Below are 13,642 nucleotides of genomic sequence, written 5' to 3' on the forward strand. Positions count from 1 at the left end.
TCCACCAAAAAACACTGCATGAGACATGATATATGAGCAGGTGCATTGTCATGATAAAGCTGCCAATAACTGGTTGTCCATAGCTGTGGCCGTTGGAATTATCAGAATCATTTCTGTGGAGGAATGTTCAAGCTTAATGCCAAGTTTGGTGAAGATTCATCGCTCTACTGGCTCAGTCATTTTGAATGCAATGACCACACAGCATACATGCTCACTCAGCTGCATCTAGTGACACTGATGACCTATACAGTGATTGTTCACACACTCACATTCCAGTCCACTCTCCTTGGCTGCCAGGTTACGTTGATGTCGCATGAACCATTCTCTTTATATTAATAATGGGTGGAAGCCCTGGCTGGAGTAGCTCAGTGGATTGAGCGTGGGCCTGCGAACCACATGATCTCGGTTCAATTCCCAGTCAGGGCACATGCCTGGGTTGCAGGCCAGTTCCCAAGTAGGGGACTCATGAGAGGCAACCATACATTAATATTTCTCTCCTTCTTCTTCTCTTACCCTCTAAAGATAAAATAAATAAAATCTTAAAAAAAATAATGGGTGGACTTCTTCCAGGCAGATCGCATATGTACACACTCACAACCTCTATTCAAATAGCATTTATACTGATGATAATGAGATTACAGAATATATTCAGATGAACTACTATTTTTATGACCAAAATATTTTTAACTAGTAAATATATGTGAAATTAAAATTTATGAACTGGGCATAACTTGCTGCTTAAAAGGTCTCTAGAGGTTAATGTTTCTCTGATTTCAATGAAACTTATATTACTATTCCTCAACAAGATTAAGCTAAGGGAAAAAAAGCAAATTAAATGTCTTGGAATAAAGAGCATTTGGGTCTATAATGCTAAAATAAATTCAAGAAGTTTGCTTCACTGCTATTTTTAAATGTGCTTTCCGTGTAAGAGTAGTTAACTGGCTTTTCAATATGTGTTAAAAAAACAAGTGAAAAATGACCAGGAAACTTTAACTCTTAATATTTACAACTCTTTAAAAGTTTGAAGCATTTTCTAATTTATTTGGCCAATTATCTGTTCCTTTTTTATTTCTAGGTGTTAACAAGAAGGTTTTATACAAAGTTCTGCAATTGGGGAATAAGAATCACCACCACTGAATTAAAAACTCATATTTTGAAGTAGGTTTGGATTCAGTATTAGAGGTGAAAAGAAACAGTATCTAATAAATAAAAGAAGATGGTACTTGTCTGACTAGTTTGCACAGTCATGCATACATAAAGTACAGGGCTCTGCAAGTAATTAGAAGATTGTTCTTAATTTCAATGCCTCTGGTTATATTTGACAAACTGACAGTAACCAGAGGAAAGGGGAGAGGGGATAACAGGAGGAAAGGGGGAACGGTTTTCAGGATCAACTATAAAGGACACATGGACATAACCAAAGAAGGGTAGGATCAAGGGTGGAGGTGGGGATGGCTGGGGTGGGGGAGTGGTGGAGGGAAAATGGAGACAACTGTACTTGAACAACAATAAAAAATGTGAAAAAATACTGGCAAAAATATAATTAGAAGATTGATCTTGACAAATTCCTGAAATTTCCTAGGCAATATTTTATTCTGACTGGAGACACAGGTGCAACTTGGAATTATCAACACTGGGTCTCTCCTTGACAGTATCCAGTTTTCTTTTTTTAATTTTTAAAAATTTAGTTCAATTGCATTTTACATTCAATATTATTTTGTACTAGTGTGAAGTATACAGCATAGTGGTTGGACAGTCATATATTTTATGAAGTGTTCCCCTGATACTCCCAATATCCAACTGGTGCCATTACAATATCATTGACTGTATTTCCTATTCTGTATTTTACATCCCCATGACTGGTTTTTTTTTCCAATTTGTTATTTAATTATTTTTTAAGTACAGTTTTCTGTCTATTACTCCCATCCCATCCCATCCCCTCCCTCCCCCCTCTCATTTCCACCCTTCTCAGTTGTTGTCCATGTATCCTTTATATATGTTCCTCTAAATCCCTCCCCTATTTCCCCATGACTGTTTTGTAACCACCAATGTCTACTTCTCAATCCCTTTACCTTTTTCACCCAGTTCGCCAACTCCCCACCCCTCTAGCAACCTTGGGCAAAGTAAACAAAGGAAAAAATAAACAGATGGTACTATGTCAAACTAAAAAGTTTTGCACAGCCAAGGAAATCAAAATGAAAAGTATCATTTTCTTTATTGACTCTGAGTCATTTGATAAATCAGGCTGATTCCTCTTGGCCCCACTTAAAGAATCAAATACATATTTGAATGGTTTTGTTGGCAGGGTAGGAGGAAAGGTGGGAAGAGACTCCTGCAGCATGCTAGAAACTCAGAAACTTTCATTGTAATAGAGGTCAGAATCCAAAACTTTTTCACATTACAATGTACATTGGGTGTGCAAAAATAATGCAATGGTATTTTAAATTTAATATGCATTCTTAGTCATAACATAAACTCAAAATAAAACTTTAAGACTACAAATAAAATATGTTAAATCAATGAATACAGACTGGTCTTTGATAAATATAATCCAAGTTAATTTTGAACTTTTCTCAGGTTTTTTAAACAACCCAAATGTGTTGTTTTTTAAAGTAAGAGACAAGACTTAAGTTATTAGTTCATTGATATCTCTTCAATAGATACCAAGGGCCAATAGATACTCCTAAGAAGAGTAGAAAAAATGAGTCTGTATTTACAGTTCAAAGAAATCAGAAGTAAACTCTTATGGGGCACTCAAAAAGTATGCAGAAGCAGGAGAAAGGAGACACATAACTTTTAAGTTCAATGAATTGTGACTTTTTTCTAACTATGACTCATATCATGTAATGTGGATGACTCAGTGTCTTACTGTTCACTAACCTCAAATCACACCTGGGCATCTATTACTGAATTTAGGACTCTTGGAGCCATATATACTCAAAATGTAAAGATTTCTGGAAAAGAATGTACCTTCTTTTCCGGTCCGAGAGGTACTGAAGCAGTAAGAGACCATCACCAACCACCTCTAAAACTAAACTCCTTTATTCATACAAGCTTTCCAGTAAGTGAATAAGTCATCCTTAACAATTCTAAAATAAATCTGTATTATGAGGACTTCTGCCAAGATGGAGGCATAGGTGGAAACACTGTGCCTTCTCCCACAACCAAGTTTGAATATAACAAAGGTTTGGAGAACAAAGACGCAGCCAAAGAACAGAAAATTGAACTATACGGAAGTCCAACAATGAACCGTTCTACCGGATGGGTAAGAGGGGCAGATCCAGCAGTGGAGCAGGGTCGGGCAGGAAGGATCCCCCGACCCCAGGTGCCCAGGTATCAGGGGTAGCGTTGGATGGACCCAGTGAGGGCTCCAGACGGTGGGAGTGAGAAGTGAGACAGCCGTTCAGCCCCCAGCAACGAACCCAGCAGCGGCTGACTGCGGTCGCACCTTTGAGAGCAGAGGGACGAATCATGTGACCCGCAGTGGCGGCGGGAGGAAGCAAAGGGTGGCAGTCATTGCTTTCCTTTGGCCCCACCCCCACATATAGCGTCACAACCCAGCGACTGGGTTGCCTGGCCCTGGTGAACACCTAGGGCTCTGCTGCTCATACGTAACAGGCATGAACAGTCCAAAATATGGCTCAAGAACTCAAAGCCCCAGAGCAGATAACACTAAGTGACCAGGAAATAGCGAACCTCTCAGATGCACAGTTCAAGACACTGGTAATCAGGATGCTCACAGAACTGGTTGATTTTAGCCACAAATTAGAGGAACATATGAAGGCTAAACTAATTGAAATGAAGGGAAATGCACAGGAAACCAATAGTGATGGAAAGGAAATAGGGACTCAAATCAAGGGTGTGGACCAGAAGGAAGAAAGTAATGCCCAAACAGGAAAAAGTGAAGTTACAAGAATTCAAAAAAATGAGGAGAGGATTAGGAACCTCCAGGACATCTTTAAACGTTCCAACATTCAAATTATAGGAGTGCCAGAAGGGGAAAAGAAACAGCCATGAGTGGAAAATTTATTTGAACAAATAATACAGGAGAACTCCCCAGTCTGGCAAAGGAAATAGACTTCCAGGAAATCCAGGAAGCTCAGAGAGTCCCAAAGAAGTTGGACCTAAGAAGGAACACACCAAGGCACATCATAATTATATTAGCCAAGATGAAAGTGAAGGAGAGAATTCTAGAAGCAGCAAGAGATAAGGGGACAGTTACCCACAAAGGAGTTCCCATCAGACTGTCAGCTGATTTCTCAAAAGAGACCTTACAGGCAAGAAGGAGCTGGAAGGAAGTATTCCAAGTCATGAAATCCAAAGACCTACATCCAAGATTGGTCTATCCAGCAAAACTTTCATTTAGAATGGAAGGGCAGGTAAAGTGCTTCTCAGATAAGATCAAATTCAAGGAGTTCATCATCACCAAGCCCTTATTATATGAAATGTTAAAGGGACTTATCTAAGAAAAAGAAGATAAAAATATGAACAGTGAAAGGACAGCAAACTCACAGTTATCAACAACCACACCTAAAACAAAAGCAAACCAAGAGGACAGCTAGATGAGGAGTGGAACCATAGAAAAGAAGAACACATGGAGGGTTACCAACAGGGGAGTGGGAGGAGGAGAAGGGGGGAGAAGATACAGAAAATAAGTAGCATATACGATAGGTAAAAAATAGATAGGGGGAGGGCAAGAATAGTAGGGGAAATAAAGAATCTAAAGAACTTGAGACACGTGGACATAAACTAAAGGGGGGGAAGGGTGGGAGAGGGGTGTGCAGGGTGGAGGGGAATGAAGGGTGAAATAGAACAACTGTAATGGCATACTTAATAAAATATATTTTAAAAAATAATAAAATAAAATAAATCTGTATTACTATCAAGAAATTCTAAAATTCAATCTTACAGATGACTATCTCAATTAGTTTTGTGCATAAAAACCAAGTATTTCATGGGATGCAATACCTAATGCAATCCTAATTGGAACAATTGACCTCAATAATCTTCATGATTAGTCCTCAACAATTTAAAATGGACCCATCTACTTTTACTAAGTTATTACCTTTGTCCAAGTGGACTTTTAGCTATGCTATTAGCAAGACTAAAATGGAGAAAATGGAGGAAAATGGGGAATATTATAAAAATTTGTCATTGTCAACAGAAATAACATTTGGAGGAATGAATTTGTGTATTTCATTACAGCATCGTGTCAAGCAGTCAAGATTTACACCTGTCTCCCCATTCATCAAAGGGAATTTGAACAGTCACTGAGAGCCCAATGTGTGTATATACATATTCTCCTCAGCAACTCCTTTGTTCTGTGAAAACTATGTTTTCTTTCAAAGACTGGATGTTAAGTGAGTTTCTTTATAAAGTCATAAAGTCAACTTTTACATAAAAAAAGCTTAAGGATTCAAATTCTCAAAAATTTAGTGAAGCAAATTATACTAAATTAATTAGTAGGCTTTGAATATTAATCAATTGTAAGGGTCTTATTCTGTATATCTTCAGAGTTATTTTGCTTATCTCACAAGGAAGCTGAGGAAGCTCATAGTACCTAATATGAAAGATAGTAGCACTTCATTTATCCAGACATTTCTTACCTCATTTTTAGGACACATTTTTAGGACAAAGGTGAGAAATAGTCAAATATGCCACCAGCTTGCCAAAAGCCCCTGACGATATCCTGACTCCTTGTATTTCCCCTTCCCCATGTGTAGATAAGGATAACATCCACCACACACCACAGGCTCATGATCAGAGTAGGAATTATGGGCTCAAAAACTGGTTGGAAATACTAAATAAGCAACAAATGTTATTTATCATTATTAGTAATGTTGTTACTGTTGGCCACACAACAACTCAGAAACTTAACCTGGTCTCGTTTTCTAGACTTCCCAGAAAGCACGAGCTCATGGCCTCAGCTCCGGGCATGACGTTCCCAAGTCCTAGAGCAGCCAGGGCTTCCCCAGCACCTTCTGCTTTCTCCTCCTCAATTCTGACCCTGAGTACCACATCAACCAATCCCTTTGTTTCTACTGTGCAACAGATACTGGGTTTGTAGTTAAACCTGACTTGTTAGCAAAGCACTTTTAATGGTAAACCAGGCCTTCATATCTATATGCTTATTCATATAACAAGTGATTCAGAAATAAGGTCAAAACTGGAATTGAAAAATCTCTTTGAGTTTAACATTCTAATATTTGTGTCTTATCCATGATTAAATATCACTTTTTATGGTGATAGGGTGTTTTGAGATGAAAACATATGGCATAGCTGATATGAGTAATTAGAGATTTGTCAGGGTTTTATGATAACCTGGTTATTGTCCATGACGAAGTCCACATGTGTTTCACATTGAGTAGACTAAAATGTGGGCTATAGTTAATCTGTACTTTTGTTTGTAACATTATGTAGTTATGCAACATGCTGAAGCAAACCCTTTCCACTCTAGGTAAAAAAAATTATCAAATAAAATGTGATTATTTGTTTAATTTTGAAAGCTAAGGTAATTATTTTTCCTTTTAATATAAACTCTAAAGTTCTGAATTTCCAGCCTAACAATTTATGGATCCTCTTTTGTACATTTTTAAGTGAGTTCTTTTTTTTACACAATTTGTTTTTGAATACAAATGTGAGCACATTCTCCTCCCACAAATATGTGCTATAAAGCAATCCCAACAAACCCAGGAAGCATGTGAAGTCATACCACTCAACATTTCAACTGTAAATTATAATTTCTAAGTTTTCCCAAATGTTTATGATTTCTTGAGTTCATTTCATAAGAGGAAAAATATCTATCTATGCCAACACATTTTAGTTATTTCATCTCCTTTCATAGGAATCCCTAAGGATTCCCTAATTAGAGGAATTTACAGGAAATGTCAAACAGTCTCAATAACTGATGTGTTGTAATTAAAGTCTCAGCAATTGAGCAAATTAACCTTTGTATTTTTATGACATCAAGCTGCGCAGCAGTTTCCAGAAAGTTTCTAAGGCAAGTCACTGAAAGAATTATCAAAAACTAGAGAATAGAGGGAAAAATTAGTTCTTGGTGCTTACTTTTATAAGTAAGCAATTAATTGAAGCACTGATCTTTCTCTAAGATTAAAAATAATGAGAGAGGTCCATTGCAATTAATATATAATAAAGTGAAGGAAAGATCTATAATTTTAATTTTTAATGCTCTAGCAAAATTTAAAAACTTCAATTAATGCTATAGTACAATAACAAAATATATGTAAATAAGATTATTTTAAATAATAGTAAAATTAGAAAGAGATTTAAAAGATAAAAATTGTTAAATTACTGATAAATTAATTTTTATGTAAATCTCCTTAAATCCAGATCATTCAAGAATATAACACTGAAAGAACCCATGGATTTCAGTTTATTATCTCATTTGATTCACTAGAAGTCACAATAACACAAATTATATTGAGTTATAAAGTAAAAATATTAATAGTATAAGTATGCAAATAATAGATGAACTTTATTTTTCGTGCTCCTTTAGCTAAGTTCAGCAACTGAAGAAAATGCCTAGAAGACAGTATTGCCTGTAGTAGTTAATGAAGACCTGCTTTTTACGTCTGAATTTTCCTGCTTATATGTCTACTATAATGAGATGGTTTTAACATTTATATATTTAGGATAATTTGAATACTTTACAGATAATTTGTTAGAAGTAACTCTTAAAATATTCCACCTAGTTCTCCTAGTGTTCTGTTATGCTGTCTTTGCTCTTAAGTGTTTGAATTTCTATAAAAAACAGAAAAATTTAAGGTGAATATTATATATATAACTTTTCCCTTATACATACATCTGAGCAGAAACTCAAAATTCATATGGCTAGTGTGAATTTAAGGCAGGAGGTGACAACGTAATGTAGCTTTCTCAAGTGATCTAGATGAAACTACAGATACGATGCATCTTACAAATTTTTTTGCTTGAAGCGCCCATCTGAATAAAAAGATAATTCCCTCTTTAAACTACATACTTTCAGATAAGTTCAAACAACTGTATTTTCAATTAAAACTAACTTTAGAATAACAGGTTATCAAAATCATCAAAGTTTTAAATTTAAAAATATTACCCATTGGTTATGGATGGGTAATATTTTTATGTTCAAATGTGATGTGTCATGATAAAATGAAAGGATAAAAGCATTGGGCATCTTATAGCAAATTGCCTTTATAAAACAGTGCCTTGTGAGATGGTAAACTTTCTGTTAGTGTTTGGGGAGTTGAGATAAAATGAGATTATTTTGGAACAGGGCAAACCTCAGTAGATTGTTTTAAGTTTTCCTGAAAGAGGATTATGTGCTTTGAAAACAGAATACATTCACCTCTTCTTTTCCAATGTTTATGCCCCTCTTTGCTCTCTTTTAGTTACACTGGCTAATTCTTCCAATGCTGTGTTCAATATTAGTGGCCTTACGGGGTACTTTTTAGTCTTGTTTCTTACTTTATTGGCAGCCATAACTAGTCATTTGTAATCCATTATGTCTTGTGTTGGGGTGTGTGTATATGTGTGATATTTGTTTCTGTGTCTAAACTACTTCGTCATCCCACCACAGCACAGAAGCTGGGAAGTCAGAGCATTAGGTGGAACACACTTCCCAGGTTGCTAAAAATCAATAGGATAGCTGCAACTTGAATTACTTATTTATCCATTGTGAGTTTTACTTCTTCATTTTACCACGGTTTCCTTCCATGACCTCAAAATTTTCCTCCATTTGTCAAATATAAATTCAGGGACTTTAAATAATAATTTCTGCTAAAATTTGAATTGGTTTTAAACTGGCACCAATGAGATTTACCTACTCTTATCATTACATTCAAATGCTTTTATCTCATATGCCAACTTAATACTATTTCTCTGGTGATTTAAATGCAAATAAAGGACAAGTTTTTTTTACTGATATTCATTTGGATATTCATTGGACAGTTTGGGATTTAGTGACAATATTAATATTGATAGAAGCTTTATATAGTCAATGGATGTCTTTGTAATAAAGTATGGATTTTAAATTTATTTTAAATGAAGGTGATAAGGAAAATTTTGATGTTATTTAAAAAATTAAAATAGACAATGGCTAAATAATAACAAAAATCTGACACCAGTGTGGGAATTGATGGGTGAGGGCTGCATGGGATGGGCAGAAGAGGGCAAAGGGGGAAAATTGGGACAATTATAATTGTCCCAAATGTAGGACAATTGTAATTGTAATGGACAATTAAAAACTTATTAAAAATAAAAGGTCTTGCTAAATCAGGCTGTGGCTTGTCACTCTAGCCTCCCTTTGCAGTTTTCTTCTCCCCCCCCCCCTACCCTGAAGCCACAGTTACCTGCTCAGGCTTCTCAAGGTGCCACATGCTTTTCTGCCTCAGGGCAACAGAGATGTGCTCTCTTCCTCCTGGCCAGGCAGCTATATCTACATTTTCACTGCTTTTTCCTTTCTCCCCATCCCATCTCTCATTATTTTTTCTTTAATCACAGATGTTTGCTTGAAATAATTTTATAAGAATGTTTTTTTCATATTTCACCATGTATATACAAGATTAAGTCCCTTACAATATTCTCCTTTATATCAGTTATGACTTTATAAGTCCATGTTCAGAGCACTGGATTCTGGATTCTAGGAGGATGTGTTTGTTTTCTTCACCTCTGTGTATCCAGTAACTTTTTAGTGCCTGACACATAGTAGTTCCCATTAAATCTTTGTTGAATCAGTGAATACTTATGTCATGGTTCTCTTAACTGTATTCTTCTGGTTTTGGGGGGGCTTCTTGCTTTCAATGACCTTCTTCTGCATTTGGTTTGTTTATTGTTTGTCCAGATCCAGCTCCAACCTCCCAACTCCCAGAGGTTTTTTTCTAACCTCCTTTCTCTCCCACTCACTCCCTTACCTTGGTTTATGCCCCTCTTCTGTGTCCCAAAAGCATATTGCACAAACAGCTCCACCAAGTCCTTCCTACACAGGAATGTAGCTTTAACTACATACACACTTGTATAAAACTCTGGTACCTCATGATCTCTTGCAATGATTGTATTTGATTTTTCTACATTATATGGCCAAATAAAAATACATCATACTTGAACATGACATGGATCCTCCAAAATACTATTGAAAAGGAAAAGAAACTTGGATTGTATTAAAGATTCCTCAAAAAAAGGTTCCTCCACTCAATATTTAAGCTTTTCATAATCATTGATAGAAAAGGACTGAGGGAAGAAAGAAACATGATGAATAATGTACATTTACAGTGATACTGTTATGATTGTTCTCTCAAACACTGTTGGAAAGAGATAATTTTTTCTTTTTCCCCAATGTCATTTGTCCTTTGGAGCTACCTTTATTGTAAGATATTATTTAATTATTCCTCAGTATTTGTATATGTGAAATAAATTTTTGAAAGCACTCGCATGAACAAGTATAAATGACACATGGACAATAACTAAGGTGGGGGGCGGAAATGGGAGGGAGGTGGGAAGCACTGGGGGGCAGGGCTGGGAATATAAGACAGAAAACTGTACTTGAACAAGAATTAAATTTAAAAAAAGAAAGAAAGAAAGAAAGTAGTCACCAGTCCTGGTCACCTGGTAATATCTATTGAATGTAAATATCTCACCCTGTGGTTAGAACATTTTTCTCTGATTTGAGGGTGACTTCTGTAACTTTGATGACAAGGATACCAGCGGATATGAAATGCATGAATCCAAGAGTCATTATTATTGCCCCTTTGTAGAACTGTCCATGGCTTTGTTCCCTCTACCCATTGCACTTTTACAGAGCTTTGGGATCCTGAAGGCTTCCTACTCAACTAGAGCTGCTTCGGTCTAACTGCAATGGCATAGACACCCAGCAAACCTCACTGAATGGTACTGTTGAGATTTGTGCATTCCTTTGTGGGTGTATTTTACCTCAAATGAAATAATTATGAATTGACCTCCAATTTATGGTATGCATGCTGAGGCATTTAGCAAACAGTATAGTGAGGGCTGTAACTTATTGAGACATACATCACATAAAATACATGAATAGTTAGAGGGATGGAGAGTTTAGTAGAATGTTAATTGTAAAATGTAGGTTGTAGGTACATGATTTGTCATAGTAAAATCCTGTCACTTCACTATATATTTGAATATTTTATTTTTTCCAAATATCTTATTAATTTTTTAAGAGAGAGGGGAAGGGAGAGACAAAGGAAGGGAGAGAAACATCAATATGTGGTTGCCTCTTATGCGCTCCCAGCTGGAGACCTGGCCCGCAACCCAGGCATGTGCCCTGACTGGGAATCAAACCAGTGACCCTTTGATTTGCTGGCCAGCACTCAATCCCCTGAGACACACCAGCCAGGGCTGAATATTTTCATAATTAAATATTGGAATGCTATGTCAGATTGAATTGATGTAATGCAGGAATGATTGAAGAGCACCAGAAAGGATACATTTGTAGATAAATCTTCTAAATAAATACAGACTTTTTAAAATAAACAAAAGAAACCTAAAAGGTAATGACTAAGACTATTGTGCCTTTAGATTTTACATATATTTTTTGAATTGAGAACTTTGATTTATGTGCCCTTAGTCCTTTCATTGGCTTTCCCTCATTCTTTATAAGAAATTATAAATTAAAATTATTAAGCAATCATACATGTATGCAAAATAATGATTAAAAATATGTTATTTTATGTTCCTCCATTCAGAAAAATATAGCCAGAAAATACATACTCTTCAATATATAAGCTAACTCTGATAGACTAGAATATTGTTCAATAAATATTCACTTACCTCTTTATAATTTCCCATTCCCTTTTCAAATTAGTCATGTGATTTGTTTTGGCCAAAGAAATGTGAGCAGGAGGTGATACAAACAGAGACATTAATATGGTTGAAGAGTTTGGTTTACTCCCTGGCATCTGTCATTTCAATGAGATAATATCCAAAATAAGTGCTGATTCCAGAATGATGCGAACCAAACTGAACCTAACCTTCGAACTGAAGCCAGTCCCAACCAGGCCACAGACTGAAGCACAGTTATTGGTGAGCTCCAGCCATAGGAGCAAAGCTGTGGCCACCTGCAGACCTATGTGTGTAACAGAGAATGCTTGCTGTTGTAAGCCACTAAGTTTGTTTTGTCGCACAGCATGATGCTTACAATAGCTACATGATATAGGGACAAAAATGAAGAAACAGATCATAACAAGTAAAATGGATAACGTTTAGCATAATTTTGATATTTCTAGCTCTTATTTTATTCTCCTTTTGCTGCCACTAAATACATCTCCAGAATTCCAAACACAGCACTGACAAACTAGACAGCTGATATAATATTATCTTTGTTGATCAATTTTGATTTAAATTAAAACTTTGGCCCATAAAAATTACATAAAAAACAACAAAAAGATCACATGCTGGTAGGAGATATTTGTTATCCAATACCCCAAAATAGAATAGTAATTGCAATACATAAAGAACATCTTTAATAAAATAATAAAAATAAAACTCCCCAAGAGAATAGGGGCAAATGCATTAAGAAACAATGCACAGAGGGAAGAACATAAGTAACCAACATATATAAAAACTGAACGTGATTACCAATCAGAAAAATAAAAGATTAAATTATTCAATTATCTTATTATGTGCTGGTGAATCTATAGAGTAATCAAACTTCTCACACTCTTCTGATGGGAGCATGACATTCTTCTAACTATGAAGAACAATCTGACAACATCTAGAAATCCAAATGTACACACAACTCAGGATGTAGCAATTCCACTGCTGGAGTGTAAGGCACCTCTTGCACAAGTACACATGGAAACATGTTCAACGTTTATAACAACATTATTTTAAGAATAGAAATATAGAGAAAATATAGATGTCAAATAAAAGGTAAAATAAATTATGGCACTCTTATAAAAGGGAATACAGCAATGTCCACAATAAAAGAATTAGAGCAATGATACTCAACACTGATAAAGCTCATAAAGTCTGCAAGTATTTTAAATTGCCTTTTAATTTAATCTGAGGCAATCTGGAGTTGCTAATCTGAGTGGAAGCAACATGAAAAGGCTTTTTGCCCTGACTAGTGTGGTTCAGTGGGTTAAGTATCATCCCACAAGCTGAAAGATTGTTTGTTTGATTCTGTGTTAGTACACATGCCTGGGTTGCAGGTCAGGTCCTCCATTGAGGCATGTGAGAGGTAACCTATTGTTTCTCTTTTACACTGATGTTTCTCTCCCTCTCTTTCTCTTTCCCTTCTCCTCTCTAAAATAAAGAAATAAATCTTTAAAAAAACACTTTTTAATTTTTCTTCCAACTAGGCTTATAATACTTCTTTTTTGCCCAAATTAAATCTGGAACATCTCTCTTCCAGTTGCTCCTCCTACCCTCTAAAAGATATGACACAGGTGGGAGGTATATTTTATTAGGTGGACTGTTTTTAGTAAAACTAATATGACATTTAGAGGTATTTGAGGACTTTGAAATCTCATTACCGCTACATTTCCCACACATGCTAGTTTGTGTTGTACACGATATAGAAACTTGTGGTAGTTCCAGTTATGTAACTGCTGTTTTGCTCACATTTTATGTTAAACAATGTCCTTCCACTCTTACATTATTCAGTATAAGGACA

The sequence above is a fragment of the Sturnira hondurensis genome, unplaced genomic scaffold (assembly GCF_014824575.4).
Source record: "Sturnira hondurensis isolate 20B ecotype Veracruz unplaced genomic scaffold, ASM1482457v3 Scaffold0012467, whole genome shotgun sequence".
Classification (NCBI taxonomy): Eukaryota; Metazoa; Chordata; class Mammalia; order Chiroptera; family Phyllostomidae; genus Sturnira; species Sturnira hondurensis.